Below are 6088 nucleotides of genomic sequence, written 5' to 3' on the forward strand. Positions count from 1 at the left end.
AAAAAAAGCAGACAGAGCTCTCAAAACAAGCACTTTCAAGCTGCGTAACACGATTGTCACAACTCATTGTTGTGACTGATTTTAAGCCAGGACCTGACAGCGTCTGGCAACCAGGTGATTCATCTTCTCTACTTTTAGCTGGGCTCCACACAATCACTGCTGTTTCTCATGCAGAACCAACAATATGCCAGCCTTTTTTTCCGCCTCAGCCATCATTTGACAGAGCATCCAAAGGCAATCAGAGATAGGCAGAGGTGGCACTTCAACTATTTCATTAAACAAGTGCACGCCAAACTTTGTGTTTAGGGCTATCTTAAAGGCAAATTTGTTTCTTCTGACTGGGAGAGACTTTTCTCAGGGTAGGGATGAGGGATGTGGTTTTGTGTTACAATTCCCACTCTCGCTGTCCTCCCTCTCACTGATGTGCTTTGGTACCAGTGACCCCACCGTGCCAGCCTCTGCTCACAGCTCACAGCATTTTCAAAACAAGCACCTCTGTTGTACCTCTGTACTCAGCACTGGGGAGGCTGTATCTTGAATATGGTGTTCAGTTTTGGGCCTCTCACTACAAGAAAGACATTGAGGTCCTGGAGTGCGTCCAGAGAAAAGCAACAAAGTGTGAGGGATGTGGAGCACAAACCTTATGGGGAGTGGCTGAGGGAATTGGGATTGTTTAGTCTGGAGAAGAGGATGCTCAGGGGAGACCTCATTGCTCTCTACAACTACCTGAAGGGAGTTGCCGAGGTGGGGATCAGCCTCTTCTCCTGTATAACTAGCAATAGGACTAGAGGGAATGGCCACAAGTTGCTCCAGGGGAGATTCAGGTTGGATGCTAGGAAAAATTTCTTCTCTGAAAGAGTGGTCAGGCACTGGAATGGGCTGCTCAGGGAGGTGGTTGAGGCACCGTCCCTGACGATGTTCAAGAAACATTTAGATGTTGTAGTAAGGGACATGGTTTAGTAGGGAAAGGCTGCTGATAGGTGGATGGTTGGACTGAATGATTTTGGTGTTTTTTTCCAACCTTGGTGATTCTGTGATTCTGTACTTTTCTTGGAGATCCGGATTCAATAATCACATCATAAACTTGAATACCTGACTGTTAATTCCTCCAGTGCTGGTGGTCAAGTAAAAAGTCAGATAAAATATATCATCTTTAAAATATTGCTAATTTAGCCATTTTCATAACTGGAGCTGAGAGGGCTAGTTCATGCTTTCTAGTGGGAAATACCATACTCTTCTGTACGGGTCAGGAATTCAGTGTTTTATTTACATGTTTAATAAATGAGCCTCCAAGCACCACAGAGCAGTGTTGCTCCACTGAATTCACCTAGAAGTTTATTTAATTCACCTCTTATCTTAACCCCTCCACCTCCATAGCAATCCACAACAAAATATTGTTGCAACACAAAACAGAGAGAAATGATCCTGTTTTTAAGGCACAGTCTCAAGAGTGACACTGACTTGGGCTGTGAGTTCTTATTTGTGTAGGCATTTGGGTTCTGAGAGCACACTGTGTTTAATCACAACTCTTATAGGTTGTTCAGCTTGTTTAAAATCACCACTTATCTTTTTGGTTCTACCTATTTAGACACCACAGGTTTTAAACCACCTGCCCGTATAGAAAATAAAAGCACTTTGGCTGTCTTCATCTCTGACATATGCTCTCATGTTTTAACAAACTATTTGGTTTCAGGCATTTTAGAAGTTTATCAATAGGTACCAATAAGCTGCTTCTGAAACACTGTACAAATACAAAATGGTTATTCAAAAATGATTTATAACTGGAGAAACAGTCATAAAAACTGCTTTAGAAAGAAAACAGATTGTTAGCACTTTCTGAAATGGTTTCTCTTTCTACCTCAAGAAGTAATTCATTTAAGGCCTTGTTTTAAGGCAAACAAAACAAATTATTTTTTCCCATTAAGTTTCAAATGCCCTTTATTGGCATTCAAAAGCACTGAATGAACTGAATTGATTTGCACTTAGACTGGAAAGAAGAGTTTTAATATGATTAAAAACATAGGATTTATGGATGCAAAGAAGACTTGGAATAATTTCATTTCCTCCACCATCTATATATTAAATTGAACCACAGATCCAATTACATGAGCAATAAATAAATGTCACCCTTTGCCAAATGTTTTCTTATGCAACTTGGAACTACTGTGCCTCAATATTTTCCCTGTCCCACTCATCACACACTAAGAAGCCAGCAGCCACAGCAGGTATTTACCTTGGAAGTGTGAAGGCATGCTTCTCTTGAATCCAGATAAATAGAGTAAAAAAGAGCAAGTACATCATCATCTTCACAGCATCCACAATGAAACCCAATTCCGTTGGAAAGCCAAGGGTTTGGGACCCATATTATTGATTTCAAAAATGTTATTTGAAGAGTGGTTAAAATTTAATGCTGTCTCTCACTCAACCCCAACCTCCTGGTAGCTAAGTCAATATGACAGAACTCCCTGGGCAAGCTCTGCTCATATTGAGGTCACCCTGCACAAAAAAGATAAGGTACATGTTGGGCATTTTCGTGTTGATGAGTCACTTTGTCATCTGAGCCTTTGTTTTATTTTATTGTGGCTACAAGCCACAGACATAAGGAAGAGCACCAAGCACAATGTTTTTGTGTTCCTGTCATATTTATCGAGCTGTAGTGGCATGCTTTGCATTCAGTACTCCTACAGCATATCACAGCTGAGCATGAAGCTGGTGAGAGAAGAAGCAATGAGGTTATGAAGTCCAAATGATAAAATCCTAAACAGGAAAGATTTTTTTTGCTGGTGTTTTCTAGAGAGAAATGAAGTGGTAATTTCTTGCTATCAAGAGCTACTCCCATAGCTGTGGATGAAGCACCTTCCCCTACCTCTCCCGCAACTGATCTCTACCTCCTTAGTTAAAATCTGATCCATCCAAGGATTTCAAGTTGCTTGTGTTGCTCCATATGCCCTTTGCTGTGACATCCTGACATACAGCCCAGCTTGTGCTTTCTACATGTCCCGGTAAGTTAGCTTTTCAAAGAGGAGTAGCAGTTCATCTCATTAATTTTGTATGCCCCAAGATTTGTCTCATGTATTTCTATCCATGCTTGTCTAAAGAGGGCATGCCAAAAAGTTGAATGAGTTTGACATGTCCAAAATGGATGAACTCCACATACATTCTGTGCTTAAATGGTAAAGCAACTTGACTGGGACATGGCAGACTCGTTACATGATCAAAGTCCTCTTTTTCCACAGACCAATGTAACTGTTGCAGGCATGGCAGTGATTAGAGAACACCCTTATGACAGCCTTACGCAGAAGAGAGATGCTCATTTATGTCTCATGCATTATGGTCCTTATCCCTTGGCTAGATGTGTTTTAGGTGTGGAGAAAGGGAACAAAATCTGTAGCAGTTTCATCCATGCTGTCTTATGTAAAAGGTTCTTTGGGTGACTGATTTTGTTCCATAGGATGTTCATCACAGGATAGGACCAAGGAGTGAATCCACATACTTTGGAGACACCAGTGAGCCAACACCTGGGTGTGAATGAGGAAATTAAATTGTTTGACACTATAGGAGTAGCTGAAGATTATAGTTCTGCAGCTGGAAAAAAAATGCCTGCAAGCAACCTCTGAGTTAGATAGCATGGTCTATGTTGCATTCACCATCCACCTCTAAAACTGTTCTGGAATGGTCCAGATCAGACTAGTGCTCCAAGTCAGCAGGCAGCCATGGCTTCAGAGTTCAAAAGCAGTCCTGACTCTCTTTTATTTAGGTGGGCAGTTATATTCTAGAAAGTCAGACTGCAAAGATTTAGGTGGCTGAAGTCAGCAAAGGTGAATCACCTGGTGTTAATATCTCTGCAAAAATAAACACTGAAAATCACCAAACTGAAAACATGGAGTTGAGCTCAAACTGGATACCCAAAGGAAACAAACAAACAAACAAACAAACAAACCAAAAAAGCTTACAGAAAGCTAAACCACTGACACCTCACCTAGATTTTGTAGTTCCTTCTTTATCTTTTCTAAATGCTGTTCAAACAAACAAGAAGTTCAGTTAAGTCCCACAGGCCATTCCCAGCACGGGAAGTCAGCAGCACCCTGCTGCTGTGGTTGATTTTTAAACTGATGGTTCAGATATTCTCCACTCATGTAGGCAAAAAGAAGCTGCTGGTAAATGAGAAAATACAGGTGACAAAACTTGGATATCAAGTCGTTCCTAGGTCTGGAAACATCTGATGTGCAAATATAAATTTAAAGAAAAAATAAATCTACTGAGAAAGATGAAGCAAAAGATATGGAAAAAATAGTGGAGTAGATTTACAGGTAACAAAGAAAAGGATCATTTCTATATATGTCTTAACATGCTAATTAAGTGTAAAAAGGACTACTTTACCATATCTACCTGAGAAGGAAATTCTGGATCAGTGATAGAAATCAGAGATTTCTGTATGTTGACTGCTTTCCCGATTGGGTTCTCCAGCTTGTCGGTAAAGAGCTGGCTCACATCATGTCTGAGAGTCACCATTTGCCTAGTTGTTTCATGGTTTTTATTATTATTATTATTGTTTCTGATATGTACTGGAGATATTTCACAAACCTACATAAAAAGATACAGTGGATATCTGAAGAAATCAAAGTCACTCAATGAAATTCTGAGAGAAGGACGTACCCAAGTCCAGTGGTTCAAACATCACACACCAAAATGCAGTGAATAGAAAGGGAAATGTAGGATGAGAGACTAAAAAATAATCAATGAAAGACATGAGTGACCATGAGTGTACCCACCACTCTTTCTTATCTGAAAGCTTTTCAAGGCTCGTGGCTCAAGTTAAGATGTGAAACCATTGCCTTTCAAACATGCGCTGGATGTTGCTTATTTGGATCATTTCTGCTTTTTTTCCCTTCCTTTAGTGTTCCAACTATACAAACAGTATCCCACCCCTCACTTACACAGCCTGCCTCAGTAAAAAGGGCATGCACAATGTGCAAAGCCAGCAGCACCAATTGCCATGCTGGGGTCATTTAATGGCAGCTCTGTACCTACCACAGCACTTGCCCCATGCCATCATCACCACCTCAAGAGCAGCACCCAGCTGGAAGCCTATATAGAGGTTACTGGCCAGCAAGCACCTTCATGAAGTGGGTTGTTTTTCAGAAGCGTGAGATGTCTTCACAGATATATTTGTACCACGTGACACACATTTCACACACAAAAGCAATTTCTGTGACAGTTCAATCTACAAGTGGATTAGATTTCCCCTGCTGATATATTTATACTGTGGCACTAAGGTTTGCCCTGATGAACAAACATCCGTACACTGACGACTCCCAAAGCATTTTCACAAGTAAAAAATCTAACACAAGGGATGGGAATGTATTTAGACACCAAATGTAAGCATTAACTTCCTTGCTTTCACTGAGCTGTTAGGGGGTATCATTTGTCCTTTGGAGTACGTTGACATTTCCACCATCCACACATCTCATCCCCTTAGATGAAGAGATTCAGTGCAGACTGTAACATCTGAGTGAGCCACCTTTTGCTGCTTTCATTGGCATTGCAGAGAAATGAGAACTTTTGAGTAGGACTTTGTCTGACTTGCTGCAGACATCTTAATTAGTGGGTAATTAAATGCTCGGTTCTGTTCATTCATGGCAAGAGAAGCTGGGGTGACTTCTTGGGGGTAGGAGGATGGATTTGTTCCAACAAATCCCATTGATTATCTATCTCTCCCCCTCAGATTGGATACCTGTTGTGAATAGGAGTACTTGCTGTGTTTCACTTGTTATTTGATTTTGATTCAATTTCAAGGTGTTTTCATAGTTTTATTGACAATTTCTAGGCATATTTTTTTTAGACTTGGAAGAAGAAAGCTTGGATGTAGGAACTGTTGTAAGGGGGGATTTCAGCACGTTGAAACCTCCCTTTCTTGAAGAAATATGTTTTTCTTCAGATGGGAAATGCATCAAAACCATTCCTTTTCAGATTCTGATGAGTCAGCACTCCCTGATGAAGGGCTACTTGGTCAAAAGTTCCATCTGAGTTCAAAGGTTTTGCTGCACCTGGATTAATTATTATTGCTGCTGCACTGAGCAGACTGTGG

The sequence above is a fragment of the Meleagris gallopavo genome, chromosome 1 (genome assembly GCF_000146605.3).
Source record: "Meleagris gallopavo isolate NT-WF06-2002-E0010 breed Aviagen turkey brand Nicholas breeding stock chromosome 1, Turkey_5.1, whole genome shotgun sequence".
Lineage (NCBI taxonomy): Eukaryota > Metazoa > Chordata > Aves > Galliformes > Phasianidae > Meleagris > Meleagris gallopavo.